Source organism: Bacillus rossius, assembly GCF_032445375.1.
Source record: "Bacillus rossius redtenbacheri isolate Brsri chromosome 4 unlocalized genomic scaffold, Brsri_v3 Brsri_v3_scf4_2, whole genome shotgun sequence".
Taxonomy (NCBI): domain Eukaryota; kingdom Metazoa; phylum Arthropoda; class Insecta; order Phasmatodea; family Bacillidae; genus Bacillus; species Bacillus rossius.
The window spans coordinates 8,824,051-8,845,127 of record NW_026962011.1 but is presented as its reverse complement, the minus strand read 5'-3'; the positions used below and the strand labels follow the sequence as shown (position 1 = coordinate 8,845,127).

Genomic DNA, 21,077 nt, shown 5'->3' with positions numbered 1-21,077 from the left:
ACATTTTTATCACTGTGCTTAATATTGCAGAATAAAATTAGATTATACCTATATTTAAAGATAATATTCTGAAAATTTAAAAAATATTTTCTACCAAAAAAATACACGTGATTTATTGGGGGGGGGGGGGGGGGGTAAGTCTAAAAACCCCCCACAAATCACTAAGGGGGAGGGGGGGTTAAAAATTTGCTAAAAAAACATCACGTGATTAATGGACGACCCCTAACCAAAGCGAGCTACGAGCAGTGAGCTGGTTTGTTCGCTGAGAGTATATTGTAAACTAACTCAATGTAATCTACGCTTTATCTCACGGCAAACCTACTGTGAAGACTGTAATCAACACTTGCTGAACTGTAGTGGCATATGAACACAAGCAATAGTGTGCCACATTCATTTCCGATGCATTTGGTTCACGTGGTGTACACAGAAGGCTATCACGGTAGATTGCTATCATTTTGGCTTTCCTCGAGATTTGAGACACGATAAAGATGACTGGAAATGTGTTGGTGGAATTTCGATATACCTATTGGAAAGTCAACCAGGCAACACTTAATTATATTAACTTCGGGTATTTAGTTTTCAGTCAAAGCAACTTAACAGAAGAAAAGCAAAATGGTGCCCAAGACGAAATGACAAAAAAACGTTTAATTGAAACGTTCGTCATGAAAATTTTTCGCGTGACTACAGTTAGTTTGCACGTATCACGCTTCTCTATGACATATTGCTCATGGCGTCAGATGCAGTCTGACACGCATTGCTACAAAAGTCAAGTTCGCCAACCCCCGGTCAGACAGATAAGCTCCGCCAACTGCACCATCAGCACCTGACGTTACAGGCCACGTGAACTGATCAAATGCCATATTCTCCTCAGGAATATCGGCCTAGACACAGATTTGACTGCAAGAATGTGGCAGGTCCTTTACATAACCAACAACATGCCTGTGTTTTTTTTTTTTTTTTTTTACTTGTGGTCGGCTGAAAAAAAAAAATGTGCCACGGACCAATAGTTGGCGTCCTTGGTCTATCAGTGATGACCAACCGGTTGCTCGCTCTAATTTTTCCAACAAAAATATATTTGGTAAATATGTAGTGTACGGATTATAGTCAAAAAAATTTTAAAAACCTGAAATAACTTTCATTATATGCTGTTTTACGTCCTCTTTTCATTACAGCCTGCGGAGATAAGAAATTCCGAATACTTTAGGAGATATCGAATTTTTTAATTTTCATATTTGGGCGATATTTGTTAAAAAAAGTTTTTAAAATTCCGAAAATACTTTTATTCTGTGCTCTTTAACTTCCACTTTTCATTAAACCCGGCGGAGATAATAAATTCCAAATACTTTAGGAGATATCGAATTTTTTAATTTTCATCATGTGCACTCATGTTTACCATTATTGCTTGTTTACGAGTATGATTTTTTTTTTCCGCAACGTAGGTGAACGACTACATTTTCTACTAATGGCAAAGGAATTGTACCCGCCTCTAACTTAGGTGAGTTTTTAACGTTTCAAATTTTAATGTTTTATTTGTTGCGCAAGTAATAAGTAAAAAGAAAATTACGTGAGTTCCTACTGTTCATCCTTTGTCCCGGTTTGTTAGGTCAGGTCAGCTACATTATAAATACTTTAAAACTAAACAACCATTAAAATTAAATTATTTTTAATGTCCGTTCAGTTTCAAAGTATTTATAATGTAGCTGACCTGACAATCTACCTTTGTCCCGTTTTGTTAGGTCAGGTCAGTTACATTATAAATACTTAAAACTATACAAGTAAAATTAATTGATATTATTTTTAATTTCCGTTTATTTTGAAGTATTTATAATGTAACTAACCTTGCATAATGGAAAATTTATGTTATTTAGGCATTTACGCACACACGGCAAAATTAAAATGGCCACAGTCGAATGATTACATAGGTCTTTTATTACAAAATAAGAACATATTTACCATATATTTTTATAAACAGTCTTTGCTTGCATATATGTAAAGATGTCAGCTGACAGTGTCTGGAAGCTACAGATCTCAGTTATACAAAAATTATTATATTTATCAGATTATGAAGTAGGTATGATTTTTGTGTACATAGGACTATGATTAAGTGTAAGAAGGCTTAGTGCTTGAACTTCGCCATTACGCCAATAAAATAAATATAAATCCAGAAATAATTGCATTATTTCTAGAATATTTTTACTTTCCTGATTAATATTTTTATAGACATTATTTCACATACATTAATATTGTACAGCATATGTAAGATATAATTTTTTTTAAATTACATTTTAATTAGGTAATTTCTGCTCCTCAAAAATAAAAAAAATTGGGCATTACAGGTCTATGTTAACGAAAACTTTAAGTTTTACCACAGAAACTATCGCCATTTACGACACCCACCGAAAACAAGAACAGAACCACAACTTGTTTATTAAAGAATTAGTATAATGCCATTTATTATATACATATAATATATATTTACACACATTCACACTCCCGGGACTGACTACCCCGTGCACGCACCTTCCTCACGCGACAGCTCCGGATCACTGCTCGCCCGACCTGGTTCCCTCTTCCACTGCTAGGTCGCGGTCAGCGCGTCCCTGCCCCTGCGATCGCTGGCGCGAGGAGCGACGCGCGGCGGCTCTCGGTCGAACTAATCGTGACGAAACACGGGGGGGTACGTCGCAACGACGTAGAGATAAATATACCGCGCATCGTCCTGCTCGTACTACACCGCTCATCGCCCCGCTTTTAAAAGCCCGTTCTTACAATGGCACGAAGACTGATCTATCGGTGTATTTCACTGTCGCTTCTGCTGCTTCCACAATGCACGGGAACTTGTCGCACGGAGCAACGTGAACGGAAGAGCCCAGCATTGCAGAGCCTGTTTCCGTGCGATTGTAGAACGGGCCTTAAGCGCAAGGGACGCTACGTCGTAACCAGTAGCGGATCCAGAGGGGGGGCTAAGGGGCTCAAGCCCCCTCCAAAATCATCTGGGTCCACTATTGTTTTAGTGTTTGCCTTGATGAAGCCTAGCCTTAGCTGGGTCAAGCCCCTCCCAAACCAAAATCCTGGATCCCCCACTGGTCGTAACAATACAGTGTATACCAACTATGAAAATCACGGTAAGTCGCAAGATAGCCACCAACCCTACAACATGAAATTGTAAAATAATATAAAAACGAAATGTAAGAAATTTGTTATTCTGAAAACAAAATACATTTTTAATACTTTTGATTACCATTTTTTTTGTTCTCTACGGTGTGAAACTTTTAAAAGTAGCGATGAAGGGCCTATACAACAAAAACATCGCGGGCTTTTTCTTTGCACATAACTACAGCGTCTTTTAGAAGACTTAAAGAAAGTTGGAAGTTGAACAATACTTGCATTGCGTTACTTCGTCTTGCATTGTTTATAAACCCGTTCTCTATAAAGTGGTTGCTTAACAATTCGAGTCTCACTTTTTTTTTGTGTAGTTTATAAACCAGGCCTTACGGCTGTCGACGGAAGACTGGGTAACTACAATTCGAGTGACAGAGCTACGTTGACAGATAAGTGAACTTAAAAAGGCATAACGGGGTTTGTTCTTATGTAAGAAACCTATAACTTGCTAGTAAATCCTCTTAAAATTTAGTTTTTGATTTTTGTTTCAGCAATTTAGATTGGAAAAAAAAAAATTCAAAGACTGCTTTTCCATAGCAGTCAATATGATATCTACGTCGTCGGGGGTGGCATTAAGGTCTGAACATATCAGGGCCGGGTCCGGACCGGCTCAGGGCCGGGGAATGGACGGCGCCCGGTCCTGACTCGGTCCGGACCCGGCCCTGATGGGTTGCTGCCACACTGTTCAGGACTACAACCGGACCGGGCATGGAACGTAGAAAGCAGTTTGCATCGACCGGTAGCTGCGTCAAGTGGATTAGCATTCACACCGGCATTTTTGTACTTGTTATGACGTTGATCGTACAATGCTGGGTAACTCCGAACAGCTTCAATAATTTTCTCTGCGTCCATGTTCTCAATTAGTTATCAACCTATAAATAATAACTACAATATAAATGGCTTGCAACCAAATTTTTTATGATTTCAACAATCAATAATTTTAACAATGTATTTTCAATAAACTAACTTTGCAACTATTTCAATGCATACTATGTTGACACAAACATATATTTATGTGTGTGTGTATATTATATATATATATATATATATATATATATATATATATATATATACTAGCTAAACCCGGCCACGCTTTGCTGTGGCACAGTTTAATATTAATTCATTGTTTAATTTAATATTTTACTGTGCATGGCTGTGGAATGTAATAGAAGAAATAAAAATGTGTAGCTTAAATATTTTTATTGTAAAGCTAATGGAAGGACTACATTCCTTGTTTTCCCATTTTTTGCATAAACATATAGATCAGATGGTTTACCGACTCTGGAGCACCCGACATATAACTGTCCATGAGAGAAGCATTCATTTTCTAAATTCAAACCGCACACTTGCAAAGATTGTCCTTGTGCTTTATTGATGGTCATAGCGAACGCAAGGCGTATTGGAAATTGAAGTCGTTTGAACTCGAACGCCATATCTGTCGGAATAAGTGGCATTCGTGGAAGTAATACGTCTTCACCTTTATGAAGTCCAATCAAAATTTTTGCTTCAATAAGATTATCCATTAATTTTTTAACTACTAATCGTGTACCATTACATAATTTAGGCTGACAGATATTTCGAAGCAATATAATTGGCACACCAATTTTCAAATTCAAAATATGTGGTGGTAATCCTGGAACATCGAGTGAATTGAGAAATTCCGTTGGAAAGTTCACTGCTTCATTTTGGTGCACTACTGAATCAATAGATTTGTATGTCATTGTTTCACCTTCGATTCTGTTTATAATACTATTGTTCATATCGTGTACGTCAACATTTTTAGCCGCTAGAATGGCTCTTTCGCTCAACCATGCATGATTTTTGAATTTTGTTTCGATGTTTTGGAATACCTTGTCTACTAATTCCTCTTTTGAATCTACGATGTTGCATAAATCAGATGATAAGCTGATTTTTCCTGTTTCTGGATTTGTAGGTACAGTGCCGTTACCAACTTCAATTAATTGTCTTGAAAATATGACTGCTGTTGGATCGTTCTGAAGTTTAACTCGCATATTCGTGGTTAAATGCATTTTTTTTACTGTGCTCCAAAAATTTGAATATTTTAAGCAGGCATGCAATTCATCAGCAGGTGTTGAGCGAGGTATCACTGGGAGCGTTTGCCTGAAATCACCGGATAGTAACACCAACACTCCCCCAAATGGATCTGGATTATTTCGCAAATATTTCAGTGTATGGTCTAATGCTTCCAATGACTTTTTGTGAGCCATTGTACACTCATCCCATACAATGATTTTGCACGTCTGAAGAACTTTTCCCATTCCTGATGAGGAGTGGACGTAGTTATAAAATAATATTCATGGATTTTATTTTTTAAATCTTAAATTTTTTCTTAATACAATGAAATATTAGTTCTGTAATTATTGTTCCGTTCATAATTGTTTACACAGAATGTATTGAAAAAAAATTAAGTCAATTTATATAAAACCTTCTATGAAAGTTATACTGACTGTTTCATTGATAAAATTACTAAGAAATCTATAAAAAAATATAAGTTTTAAAAGCGAATAAAAATTTATAATTAACCAAAATAAACTCAAAATAAACAAATGTATACTTTTGAAACATGTAATTAAATTAATTAAAATGAGAAGTTTTTATTGTAAACAAATAAATATGAAAAACACATTTCCAGTGTCACATGCTGTGCGATGCCCAGAAACATAAAACTTCTGCAATATTTTATGAGAAAAAGCAGCTAATAATAGGGTAGCTCAACTCACAACGATAGAATGTGGTTAAGTGTCGAAAAACGTGTCTTAGTTAATATATATAGGTACTTTAAGAGGATTTTTCGGCCTTGACAATTTTCGCACAACACAGAAAACACGATTTTTCATACTTTGGCACCATAAGGTTTAATGATAGTAGCCTACATAATTCATATTTCCAGTGAAAAAAAAAAGTTAAATTATTTCCAAGATAAAAAAACTACATGAATACAAAATTCTGAAAATAGTGTTTCATTAAATCACAATTTTTTTATAAAACATAAGTTTACTCACTTTACAGATGAAATCCAACCAATTCCATTCTTTAATTAAACATTTATAAATGATACCATACACATAAACTGGTCACAGTGACACATTTTGTGCTTAATATTTGGCTTATTAGAAAACAAAACAAAAGTGTTAAAAGATTATTGTTGGAAAAATCAACAAACACATTTTGCTATGACAACAGGGTTGATATGACAACCGGTTTGATATATCAACAATTATCATAACAACGTACGTGATTATAACAAATTATAATAGCAATATATAAGATATAAGCTATAAGATAAGAATTATTTAATTTTCAAATGTATTGTACGAAATGTATTTTTTAATTTAAACGTATTTTTATCAATAGAGTCGAAAGAATATACTTACAAATTAAATAAAGTTTTTTATTCTTTCTTGAAATATATATATATATATATATATATATACATATTTGTGTAAATAATAGTCGTCAAGGCACAATGGTCGAGTAGCCTGATGTGCTTGAACTTCGACAATATGGTACAGCATCGTCGAGCGTGGTCACAACTAAGTTGGGTGACCATGATATTTAGTTATATAAACTTTTTTTTCCGACTTTTCCGGTGGATTTTCCCAAACTTTTATTTCATATAAACACTCTTCTGTTAAGATGCAATGTTCTGTAAAAATTTCAATCCAAACCATCGTATACTTTCCGAGTTTTGCGGCCAAATACATACGGAAGCTAAATTTTTATATATATAGATATACACACATATACTTATATATAGACTACATGCGCACATTTTGTGCACATGCCCTCCTTGGAAAGTATTGGAAATGTCAAAACACGCAAACTAAAAAAAACTAAAAAAAAAGTCTTGTCGGATGTTATTTTACAGACAATTGCATGTCCCAAATGTATAATAGTATTTAAGAAGTATAACAGGTTGGTCAAAATGGAAGACTTGACCTGAAACTCAAAGAACGTCCCACCAGATATTGGCTGAAGCACTGATCAGGGTCAGGGCCGGGTCCGGGAAAAAGTAAAGTAAACTAAACTACTTTTGACGAGCACACGGAATAAAAAATAGGCTTCCTGACATTTTTCACAATTTGGGATTGGATTAAATTACCAAACGTGTTAATGAGCTCGTTTTGAATAAAAAAACTAGTGTACATGCTCCTCCCTCCACTGTTCATTAACTGGTATTTTAGGTTATTATCGCCACAATTTGCTCTGTATCTCAGCAGTGATCGAAAATTTCCGTCATTATTTTCTGTCTCTTCTAGGCTTATACGTCCACTGTCACGATGACCTCTTAGTGCGATTTGCTGTCTTCCGTAAAATCTTATTGTTTGTATGATAGGAATCAATCTTGCCCTGTTTTTTTTTCTTTCTAATATTCAATCTTCTTTGAGCATTTACTTGATTTATAACACTCAGTTTTTTTTTAACAATTGATTTTGTGTGTTCAGCAATCGAAACTGATGTTTTATGGTACGTGCAATTTTCATGTTTACGAAAAATTTCCTTGGCTTTTTTCAAATTACTAAAAGCCCTTGTTATTAATGCTGTTTCTTGGTAATCAGTTTTTCCCACACTTTTTGAGTGCGAAAATATTACGCAAATTTACAAAAAGACCCTGATTTTTCTTCAGAGAAAGCTAACCACTCAAGTTCTTCTAGCCATTTCATTTGAAAAGATCTAGTATGTTTTGAACTAGAAGAACTACTAGGAGTACAGGCGCGTAGGAACCGGGGGGGCGACCCAGGCGACTGCCCGGCCATAACATTTCATGGCCGGGCAAAGTGGTGGTTTTGCCCGGCCATTGCATCAGATGAACAAGAGGCATTGTCTTCATTGCAATGCTAAGTGGTATTGTAGGATTTTCTTGTCTGTGCGTTACTTTATTCTTAAAATAAAGACTTTTCGATAAGTCTACAGGCACAATAAATACGGCAACTGTTCTTGTTTTCTTCTAAATATTCACGTTTCACAGTGCTGATAGCGGAAATATTATAGTGGGATATAATACCAGTAAATATTTCCGCTCGTTGCAGTAGCTTACGCTCCGTTTTTGTCCACCCTTGTCTACCTATGTCGGTGCATTATTTTTTTCCGCTCGTCGCTCGTGATTATTCCATCGAGTAATAAAAAAATTTCTTTGAATCTACAAATCATTGAACAAGAATTTATAAAGCAGATTTTCAGTTATTTTTAAGCATCTTCACTCGCCTATTCTGTGGGGTTCGCATTTTAAACTTATTCTTAAGGGGAGTCTGACAGTAAAAAAAAATTAAAATATTGACTTTTTTAATTTTTAATACCAAAATAAAATGTCGACTTTCCTGAATAAAATTATATTAGTGTTATTGCGAAAAACTTTTTTCCATCCATTTTTAATGCAAACAAAGTGCTCCTCCTACCAAGCGAGGGAAGATGTATTAGCATAAGTTTTGTGGCAGTGCATTAATGAATAAGGATACCTCGATGAAAGCAACCAATAGCCATCCTTGTGACTTTTGTGGAAAGACATTTACATTCTCTCGAGGTGTACGCAGGATGTCCACAAGGAAAAAATATTTCGGACCAATTTAGGCGAGAAAAAAGTACTAGATTTGAAAAAAAAAAGTACTAAATTATAATTTGTTATGGTTTTAACAATTTAGGAAGTTATTATGACATTGCAATGCTCTAACTTAAATATCACACCACACACACATACATTCCATAGTTTTTAAAAATAATTACGCTTAATAATAAAACATATTCGAGTTACTGTAATATTATTATATTAAAGAAAAAAGTACTAGATCTGAGCATAAATGTACTAGACCACTAAAAAACTGATAAAAGTACTAGATCTAGTACGAAAGTACTAACTGTGGACACCCGGGGCTACGATGACATAAGAAGAGTATGGGTGAAGAACCCCATCATGCTTGGTATTTCGTTGTGATTAAGTGTCATACGTATATGGTTTCCTCGTATTGACAATTTGAGCAGACACGTAAAACTGCAAAGGTGAGTTTCGTTCACATACTGCGGACCAGCTAGTGCTGCATTCTGGCTCTCGAGTTATGATTGAGATTCGCACACGCAATGACTAACAGTAAAACTGATCCGCAGCAAGAAGCTTCGGCATCAGCTCGATGTACCACACAACCTACAACTGTTCTCGGCGCATTGAGACCGAATGAAAATGGATTCTACCTGACGAAATCAGAATTCCGTGGAATATTGACTTATCTGAATGGTTCTCTCACACCAAAAACAAAAGTTTGTACCATTCTAACTGATGTCAAAAAAGATAGTAAATCAGCTTGAAGTATTGGAAAATGATCATTCTCTGAAATGTAATTTGTGGCTGGAATGTACTTATGGTATTCCTCCCTGGGGAGCTTGCACCTCTCCCTGGGGAGCTTGCACTTCCGGATATTTTCAGGGAGGGGGGGGGGGGGGAGGGGAAATTTTTCTCGAAAAGGTAAATTTTGGTGCATAATGAGGTCTTTTGAGGTGTTTATGCCGCCGGAAGTGACGTAATCTACGATGACCGCCGTAGCTCCCGAGCCTTGAGCCGGTGCACCAGAACTAACTATATTTACCTACTAGTTCAAAACACAATTTGGGTATATATTTATGAAGCTCGGCAGTATTTTGAAGAGTTCTATGTTAAAATTTCGTGTCAAGAGTTACGTATTTTAAGTGTGTTTGCAACATGAGAACATGAATGTGCTCGTTAGTGAGGTTAGATGCTACACATATCTGGCTAGTACTTAAAGACGCATTTTTATTTTAGGGACATTTATAAAATTTTAAATTACTCTTGCATTTGTGGCAGAACAAATGCAAAGTGAGGTATCAAGTTTAAATTTTAGAAATAGATCTTAAAAGGTTATGACGAAAAAAAGAAGGCACGTGAGTCCAAAAAAAAAAAAAGTACATTTTCCAATGTGAAGGTACTTTACTATGGATTTGTATTTTGTCAGTCAGTCGCAGTTTCAACTTGATTCGTCGAACTAAGGGCTTCGCCATCGAGGTCATTAGAGACTACGAGTCCTTGAGAACAGAATGGAGCATCGACGGAATAAATAGGTTAGAGAAAACGGGAGGACACCGAGAAAACCCAACGGCCTACTACAACGTCCGCCACGTTTCCATCTTGGCGAAAAATTCCAGTTTGACTCCACTGACTCAAACGTGAATCTGTTTGGTGGAAGGCGAATGATTTCGACACTACCGCCTCCGTAGCCTCCAATCGGACTGCAATATCAGCGCCAAAGTCGGCGTTTACTACGCACCCGAGTTCGGCGACCGAGGCCATTCATTACAACTCTTGCCGCAGGGGTTCTGAGGTAGCGGTTTGGGGTGACAAGGTCACACGGTTGTCCGGTTAGTCGGGCGCATCAGAGTGACTGACGGGACCTTGGTGCGGTCCAACTGTGGCGTCAGCCTTGGTCGCCCGTGGTTGGGTGGGCTTGTCCCGAATCCACGCCTAGTGCCCCGCCTGCCTAGATACACACAGTGTGCACAGCTTCAGGCAAAAAAAAAAAAAAAAAAAAAACCACGCAATTTGAAAACTGCACAACATTTCCGAGGGCGTTTGTTTACGACTAGCATTTAAGAATACGCCGAGGACGGATGAAGGAGTTGTGTTACCGTGTTTATTTTATTAATTTATAACACAAATACCTGCACAACCGTGTAATGGTGCGCAAATTTGTAGGAAATATAAACGTAGAATTTCGCGGGTGAGAAGGGGAGGGGAGGTGAGGGGGAAGAGAGTGTTTTGCGCTTTGTCTTTAACCGACACAAGGTAATTTCTGGATAGAGTGTTTGTATGTTAAATAATTCCCATATTTTGCCCTATAAGCATGCAATAAGCAAAAAACCTAAAACATACGTAAAATTATCCATAACCTAGTTTTGACATCAAACCCGTTTCACGGTCACAATTTTTGAAAGCGCAAACGGGCCCCCTCAGTGAGGGGCTTTTTTTTAGTTACAGGAGGGGTTCAAGCCCCCTCTGCCCCCCCCCCCCCCCCCCCGTGGTATCAACGCCCACGCTGGCGCGTAACAAATGCTTAGCAGTTGCCGATTTCTTTTCAGCGTACAAGAAAATTTGACCTGACTTCGCCTAAAAATCCATCATTAGTGGATCAAATGTTTTGATTTAACATGTGCTCTAAATATTTTTTAGATGCTGAATCGGTTCAACAAATCTGAATATTCCCAATACAATTTTAAAAAAGATCACAGCTACTGCGTGTGTACTGAAATTTAATTTTAGGAAATTAAACTGTTTCACCGAAATGATTGCAAATTAGGAAAGAAAAAAACCACTCTTGCAAGAGATGTTTGAATTGCATGTAAATAAATTTTTATGTATTGCTACTTTATACAGACATATATGATTTCCATATTAATTTAATATGAAGATACACATGTAATAATTTTCAAATAATTTGAAAAGAAAAGATCAAATTTACTTAACATTTTGTACAATTGTGTATGAACGTTTGTACATTTATTACTATCGTTAATAGTAATTTGTACATTTATTTCCCATCGTTAAAATTATTTTTGAATTTAAACAGTAATTTGTTCATTTATTACGATCGTTAAAATCATTCCCGAATAAAAAGTGTTTTAAAGGACAGTTTTACTGTGCTCTAGAGGTCAAACTAGATTAAATAAACATTCCGCCATCTTGGACTATGTCATATCAGCCAACTTGAAAATACATTTTAATGGGTAAAGATTTACAATTTTTAAATAATTTAATTAATAAAATTTTAATTAAAAAGCACTCACATCATAGAGCTGAGTATTTCGGTTCGAACCCGGCAAGGGCAAACACAAATGGCGACGGAACCTTCCTCCACAGAAGCCACCGACAGACGGACCTCCCACCACTAATGTCAATGTACATATATATCACCAGATGGTATGACGTTACGCCCGCCATCTTATTTCATCTGCTGGAGGCCGCCATCTTGTTTTCGTCCACTAGAGGGCGCTACCGCCATGTTAGTTTAATTTTTATTCGCTAGAGTGCAGTGTTCATTGCCAGGGCGCCTGCCACCTTGACATTTAACCATAATATCAGAAATCTGTAATTTTTAAGCTAAAATATTCTCTAAAAATTCAACAAAAAAAAATCTCCAAAAAATTATTAGTGAAAATAAAGATTGATTCGATCGATTTCCATACTTGGTTCGATATTTGATCGATACAAAAATATTAAAAAAATATATATTTAATAAATTATATTGAAAATCCTAAAGAACTATTTCTTCATCTACCAGCCTTCAGTAAGCCGATAAGGCTGCCATCTTGGAAATTTGTATTTATTGACCTAAAAATTCGAAAGAAAAAAAAAATCCAAAATTCACAAAAAAAAATCACTTATTAAAATAATGATTGATTCAATCGATACCCGTACTTGGTAAGATTCTCAACCAGTGATAAGAGTAACAAAAGTTTAAAATAAATTCTAAATTCTGCTTCCCATTACCTTTCGTGGAGTTAATCATTCACTCTACACAAACAAATCTATACAAGATACTTGTACGACGAATTAAAATGTCACGCTGCCTAACATGGAAGTATATTATTTTTCGATGCATGAAATATATTTCAACCAGTTCATGTACAATGCTATACGTGTAGGCCAAGTGCCTTCGGACCACGAGACCAGGTCATGTACAATGTCAGGTTATGGACCTGGTGTCTCCGAACCACGATGCCAATCGACCTGGCTACAGATATTACGATCCAGAAACAGTAGGATACGATAGGTCGCAAGATACTGTAAGATACTTTGGCTCCAACAGCCTTGAGAAAGGGGTTGAGAAACACAAAGATGGAATTCAAAACAATTATTTTCATACCATGTTCACTAAATATTGTAAAACCTTAAAATATTATTTACAACTTTCGTCCGAAATTTTTTATTCGACCAATCATTGCTGCAATGGGTGGAAAATAACAGGTATTGAAAGTAAAAAAAAACTCCCTTAGTAAGTACATTGTCAAATACGTTCAAACTGCAAACCTTATAAACATTATCTATCTAAAACTTGTAAAAAATTTTTTTGATTCAACCAACCATTGCTGCCAGGGGCGCAACAACTAAATTTCTAAAGGGGGGGGGGCAGCATGTCTTTATAAAGAATCATCGATTCCCCTATTGAAGCGGGGGGTCCGGGGGTCCTCCTCCGGGAAAATTTGTATTTCAAGGTGGAAAATGGTGCTATTTAAGCAGTTTTATAAGCAAAAATTGATTACACAGCACTTTCTTTGCCCTCATTTGCCCCCACTTCAAGGTTTCCGAGGGGGGCAAAATACCCTTGCCTCCCCTGTTGTTGCGCCCCTAATTGCTGCTAAGAGAAATAAACAGGGGTTAAGGACAAAAAAATCTTAACTTACTTATTAGGTACCCTGTAAAATCTATAATAATTGTAAATCTTATAAAAATTATATAAAACTTTGGTCTGAACACCAATACTACACGGTGTTGAAAAAAAAGTGTGGTAATAAAAAAAATAACTTCCATACCATGTACACTATTAAATCAGTTGTTTTATTTTAAACTATCCAAATAATGTCTAAAATGTTTATCTTTAAATTATGCCACTTAAAATAAGGCAATAAATAAATTAGGGGTTTATAGTGAGTAGCTGTCGTTGAGAAAACGATAGGCCATAACAGGTTATATCATTTGCAGTCCAATAAAATTGTTAACGAATTATGTGAACTATTCATGCGCCCCACGTTTTTCTTTATAATTGTACAACTATGTCCATAGTCATTTAATTTTCACAATCACAGATTTTCAGGACAATCTGTACAGGATTATAAATATGTACGGGACTATGATACAATTTAAAAACATGGTATAACATTTTTTATTAAAATATTTTCTGCTTTTTAGTTTTGTCAAAAATTTTGCAATTTTTTTAAACAATTTTATAAGATTATGACAATATATTTGGCAAATTTCATGTTTATTTCAGTTTCTCTTCAACTGATTATATCTGAAATAGAAAATAGTTATACCTAACCACCAATAATGTATCAATTGGTATGTTATTTTACAGAAAAAACCAAATAAAGCAAGCAAAATTAACTTAATATTTTATTTCAATATTAAAACAAATTCCAGGTGTCCTTTCTAGCGACCAAACTTAAGAGGCCGTGTCACAAATTTGCACTCCTATCTATATCAATGTTATTTTAAAAGACAGCTTTTCTCAAAGTCTATAAGAGGTAGGGGCCGGAAATTTTGCCTACTGAAAGTATACAATACATTTAACATAACCGCTTTTTTCAAATTTAGTTATATCATATATTATTTCTGTGATGAAAATAATACTATCAATATTTTGATCTTTCCAGATACAGTGAAATTTTGCTTATATTTAAAATTATTTAGCAAAAACTGAAAAGGCCATTGAAATGTATTGCACATTACCTTCCGATCAGTGTCTTCATGATCATGATGGGTTTAAAAACATGGGTGTAATCAAGTCTTTAACTAATACATGACAACATTTATACTTAATAATTTGGAGATAGGCCTTTTCTATCCTCAGCCCCTGAGCTTTTACTATCTGGTCTGGCGACCGACCTGACACTCTTCAACCACCCCAGGGGTCTCCGATTGCACATCCCATAAAAAAAAAAGCTGTTCATTTGTTTTTGTGTTCGAGCGAAGGTTTACTTCTCCACAAGTGCCACAGACTTCACACATTTATGCCAAGGGAATATTCTGCTGATGTGATGCCATACGAATGTATTATTTGCGACCATACAACTTTTTTGTTTGTCATCGGGAAGAAATGTTCGTTTTGAATTGAGCATTTTTAAATGTCAGCGTAGAATATGCTTATCTGCCCATTTTGTTTATTTCCATAATAATGAGTAAAGTTATCATTGTCATAGACATTTTATTATATTCGTTTGCCGTCCAAGTAAAAATGTCACACTATATCGCACGTAATTATATATTTTACTAATTTGTTAGTTGTCATTTTATTTAAGTTACAAATAACAGTAATAAAAAATTATTACTTAATAGTCCAGAAAAGAGATTCAGTTATTATTCATTTAATAGGGGTTTAAAATATGATACTATATACATACTTATATTATCTTGTTGTCTTCTATGTAACTTTACTGGAAGAATGGCATTTGGTACGTATGTTAACTCACAATGAAAATACTTCAGAAGTACTCAATTAACAGTGAACAACCTAGGCCCTATACTAATTTCATTATGTTCATGGAAATATAATTGCAATTACTAATAATGAACTGTATGTGTTTCACGTAGATATCGTACGAACTATATGTGGTACACACCAACATTTACTAAGACTCTGTAGATAATTATTTTCAGTTAATGTGTAGGGAATATTAAAAGTTAGAAATAATGATATATATAAAACAATGCAAAGTTATCAGCATTAAAATAGAAGTAATTTTTATGTAGCGCCTACTGGAATGAGTATTTTGTGTTGAATTATGTGGCATGATTAATATTCTCTTATGGTATGTGTGTTTTGTTAAAATCTTATAAAACATAACTTACTGTTGAAGGATTTTCATTTTTTTTTGTGATCTTACTCAAACAAGTTTTAATTTTATTACACATGTCTATTTTAAAAGCATTTTAATGCATACTTATAGAATTGTAATAGGCTTTATACGGACTCTCAAAATGCATGTGAGCATCTATAATTATCGACATCACCATTATGGCCGTTTCACAAGATCAAATATTTATTGAATTCAATCAGTTGCATTCATTGTACATGATTTTCGATATGTACATTGAATTCAATACAAATTGAAGATGTTACTCAACTAAGCTTATTCTTATTAACTTATAAGTATTTTGTTTGTTCAGTACATAAAAGTAAAAGATTCTTTATTATTTAATTAATGAGCATCTATAAGCAATAATGTTTTCTAAATATTTACATAAACATAATGGAATATATTTTTTCAATACTTTATATCTACGATCACACCAACGGCAGTATTATGTATTCAATGAGTTAATGAAATATCTTTAAAGGATATTTTCTCCTCTGTAAAGTAAATTTGTAATGCAGCCCTCTTAATGTTAGTTTTGTGAGTTATTTCGTCTTCTAATATGCTACATCAATATATAAAATTAAGTTTTGTTAGCGTTTTAGTCTTGTGTAATGTTAAAGTGTAATGTAATCAATTCAATAATTTATTTTGTAAATTCGTATTCATAAAGATACACATCGTAATAAGATAAATAGTAATATTTGTAAATTTAAATTCTTTGAAACAACGTCGATAAGAGGTTCTCCTACCTCTGTTAAACTGTATAATGGTGCATTGTAAAAAATTAGGTAGTCTGAATTAAGTGAGAATGTATTTAGATTGTGTGTAATGCATATGCAATATCTAAGCATATGAATTTATGTTATTATTCTTTTAAAACGTTACATGATGAATTTCGTATACTTTTTAATGTCAATTAACATTTTTCACGGAATATTACATCCAGATAAAGAATAATTACCACATGTTTGAAGATTAATTGTATTCCGATACGTTTAAAGTATTAAAATTTTTAGATACGACTCATACTACAGTTGTAAATGTGAGATTTCTTGATTCTGAATCCCTGCATCCGCAATTTCCTAATGAGCCGCCGGTCAGATGGTCATCCTCTCAGATTGTCGAGGAACCAGATACATTTTTCGTAACTTTATCACGCGCTGCGGCTACAGTTACTTCGGTTGAATAAGCCACTAAATCTCACTGTTAAAAGAGAGATCTTCTAAAGAAGAATATTGGAAATAAGCATTTACTGACATGGCCTCTTAAGAGGTTATGGTGCTGCACCACCTCCACGGAGGTCCTAGACGTCGCACTCTTTCCATCTCCTTCATTGCACGGTGTCTTGCCAGTGAGTTTTGAGCAGTCGGGCTCCTCTATTCTTAATCCATCCAATGATCGGACACGACTCAATGCAACGTATGCCTTTTTCCTTCAGCAAATAGGACCAAGACAACGAATAAATCCAATTAAGTTGGTCGCGAGCAGTTATTTACACGTACTACGTGTACTGTGTGTTTGTCATCAAGTTCTGAACTGAAACTAGCTCCCCGGGTAGTCGGGGGGTTGACGGCGACGCGACAGGAAGCGGCGGGGAAATGAAGCGTGTCCACGTGACCTTGCACGCCGCGTGACGGCGGATCTGCGAGCCCGCGCCGCCGTCGCCAAGGACAGTGTTTACCGCTCTCATTTTCACGGCGTGGCGTGGCGTGGCGTGGCGTGGCGTGGCGTGGCGTGGCGTGGCAGTCAAAGACGCATTCACGAGGAGGTAATGTGTTAACTGGGGCTCAAAAGCAAGGAAGTGGCATATCAGTGCTATAACTAGCGCCCTTATTGTCTTTGGAAATCCAGAGAACTGTGCGGGATTCAGAGGTAACATAACATCCTGAAAGTCGTTAAATATTGCAGAAAGTAAATGTTGGCAATACTGATTTTTTTTTTTTTTTTTTTTAGGTCCAGCTCGTTGCTGGAAATGTTAACCATATTTCGTTTAATACGATTTATTTTCCAACGCCGATCAACCAAAACACTATGTTGAAATGCTTTATCTTTGTTTCAAATATTGAAAACTGCATAGCGGCTAAGTTTGAGCGCTGAAAATAACAGTTTCTATTCAAAAAAAATACAAACTAGCAAGCATACAAGAATTTGCTTTGCAGCCATATTTTTTCATTGCTACCAAAATAATTTAACATTGGCCAAAATATTCCTAAATATATTATGCCATTGTAATAAATACGCAACTCCGTTAATACACCATTCCATAAATTCTGAACCAACTATATTAGTAAATATACTTAATATGTTATATTTCAGATTTTAATATTTTCCTCATACTGTAAACTTAATTTTTGATGTTGGCATCTGCCAACCGCACAGTATTTTAGTGGCCATAATTCGCCTATTCAGTCGCGCGCCCCTGGTTGGAATATCTCTTCCCCCTTCCTAACACACAATGCTTTTGCAGTCGCACTTCAATAAATAATTACAAATGAGAATTGTTATTTGTTTTACGACTGTAGGAAAATAGCCAATTTTATAATGCCTATTTAAAACCAGAGATGTGAACTTCTAACCTGGATAATGAGCAAATTCATGTGTTACATTGCAAATACACTTACAGTACGAAAACTGACACGAAAATTAACGTACAAATCTTGAAATAATGTTGAGCGTGATAAACATACGAAAATTGAGTTTTCTGTTAAATTTCTGAACGCCAATCACACTTAGTTTCAGAACCCACCGCTAGAATTCGCTGCCGCAGCAACTACGTCGACTATCGAATTATTCCATTTGCAGACAGAAATTTTGAAAAGTATAACGAGACGGCTCAGATAACAGCGAAAAAAAAAAAAAAAAAAAAATTAAATTAACAGTAAACACTCGTGGAAAGTTGTGGAAAGGCTCACACTTGGGATTACGCATTAGTGTCTTCGTGTGTGTGGATGAAACTACTAGGTCGTGTTTGTTATGGAGGGGTGGAATATAACACAAACAATAAAATACTGCCTCTATGGCTGTAGCTTGAAAATTCCTTTTGGAAGAGTAAATGAACATTTATAGTAGCTCTCTGTATCCGGCATTTTGTGGGAGTAATTTTGTGGATGGAACGGAAGTATGAAAACACGGTGCTGCCATCTGTGGCGGATGGCGCGAACCCAAGTTCACACTGCCAACAAAACTTTTGGGAGGGGGCGCCCGGACCCCCCCCCCCCTAACGGTTGATCTACACCCATGGTTCGGACCAAATATAAGTTTGATAAAGTGATATGATTTGAAACATATTTCGGTAAATATTTACTTGGGCGGTATTTCCGAAAAAAAATGTTAAAAATCCGAAAATACCTTTATATAATGCTCTTCAACTTCCTCTTTTCATTAAAAGCGGCGGAGATTAGAAATTCCAAATACTTTAGGAGATATCGAATTTTTAAATTTCTTCATATGTAGTTGAGCGGTATTTGCGAAAAAAAATGTTAACAATCCGAAAATACCTTTATTATATGCTCTTCAACTTCCTCTTTTCATTAAAAGCGGCGGAGATTAGAAATTCCAAATACTTTAGGAGATATCGAATTTTTAAATTTCAGCACAAAACCAGCGCATTCCTGTGGCGTGCGTGACTGCACCATTGTTTCTTGTTTACGTACGAGTATTTTTTTTTTATTGGATAATGTCGTCACGTGATTGTTCGTGATAGGCCAGAATTCAAATGAACTAATACGTGATTATTTAGTTCAATTATTGTTTAAAACGGTGTTTAATTACCGCCTCCAACTTAGGTGAGTTTTTAACGTTTCTAATTTTAAAGTCTTATTTGTTATTTTGATATTGTTGCGCAAGTAATAAGTAACAAAAAAATTTACGTCAGTTGTTACTGTACATCCTTTGTTACGGGTTTGTTAGGTAAGGTCAGTTACATTATAAATAATTTAAAACTAAGGAATAATTAAAATTAATTCACATTATTTTTAATATCACCTTAGTTTGAAAGTATTTATAATGTAACTGACCTGACCTAATCGACCATTTTAGTTTACTGTTCACCCTTTGTCCGGGTTTGTTTGGTCAGGTCAGTTACATTATAAATATTTTAAAACTAAACAGCCATTAAAATTAATTCACAAAATAATTTTTAATGTCGGCTTAGTTTGAAAGTATTAATAATGTAACTGACCTGACCTAATCAACCATTTTATTAATTACGCATTCACGATTCACGTATTCACGTCTCACGAACACACGGCAAAATAACAAAAATGGCGCCGCTCGAATGGTTCCACAGGTCTTGTATTGCAAAATTAAAAAATTCGATATCTCCTAAAGTATTTGGAATTTCTTATCTCCGCCGCTTTTAATGAAAAGAGGAAGTTGAAGAGCATATCATAAAGGTATTTTCGGATTTGTAACATTGTTTTTGCAAATACCGCTCAAGTACATATGATGAAATTTAAAAATTCGATATCTCCTAACGTATTTGGAATTTCTTACCTCCGCCACTTTTAATGAAAAGAGGAAGTTGAAGAGCATAAAATAAAGGTATTTTCGGATTTTTAACATTTTTTTTCGGAAATACCGCCCAAGTAAATATTTACCCATATTTCAAGTTATCTGGTTATCTGTCCAAATTTATTTTATGGAGAAAATTTGAAGCCATTTTCCGTCCAACACTACCTCTCAGACTATTGTTAAATATATTTGAGACATATATTGGCCAGTGTAACAGGACCTTGAACAGGAGTCTTATCATGGTCGCGGAATCTTAGTCGAACTTTGATGAAATCCAAGTCTTACCGCTACGACGACCACGCACAGCCAAGCAGCGCTGACAGGACACTACAGAGATTCAGACAACTTACCAACACTTCAGATTTTGAAGCAGATCGCTAGCCATAATCTAATCAACTATCTTGGCTAAAAGAAAGGATACAATTCCAAATAAATAATTTTATATGTATCATAATATATCAATTGATATAGAAATAAAGGTATAAGTACGTTGATTTCCAATGCCACACTACATTTTCGAGACCGAGAGGAAGAAACGCCCTTTTGGCAACATTTGTCGTACCAAAAGGCATCTCCACAGCTCAAATAGCGCCTAAACAGCAGTTTGCGAAGTTTTCCGAAGACAAAAACACAACCCTTCGGTAACGCTTTCTCCTCCAAAGGGGAAGTGAAAGGAGGTGGGAATTAGGGGGATCGGTAGAGTAAGAACGTTAGACGTGTTTTAAGCTTAGAGTATCATCGGTTCAGTCATTTTGTTTCGACAGCTTCTGAAATTTTGTCTTTTTATGTCGAAAACTTCAGTTCTGGAT

General features: G+C 35.4%; 1 protein-coding gene across 3 annotated transcripts in view; it reads right to left on the bottom strand.

Annotated features, from left to right (window-relative positions):
- Window positions 1-2,641, bottom strand: part of LOC134542263 (protein peste-like) — a 115,580-nt gene extending 112,939 nt beyond the window's left edge. The window contains exon 1 of one of the 3 annotated variants that reach the window (XM_063386380.1): window positions 2,521-2,641. The gene's annotated coding sequence lies outside the window, so the exon portion shown is untranslated. Of the gene's footprint in view, window positions 1-2,483 lie in introns of all 3 variants that reach the window. The other 2 variants (XM_063386378.1, XM_063386379.1) reach the window with 2 other exon arrangements.
- Between the last annotated feature and the right edge of the window lie 18,436 nt (window positions 2,642-21,077).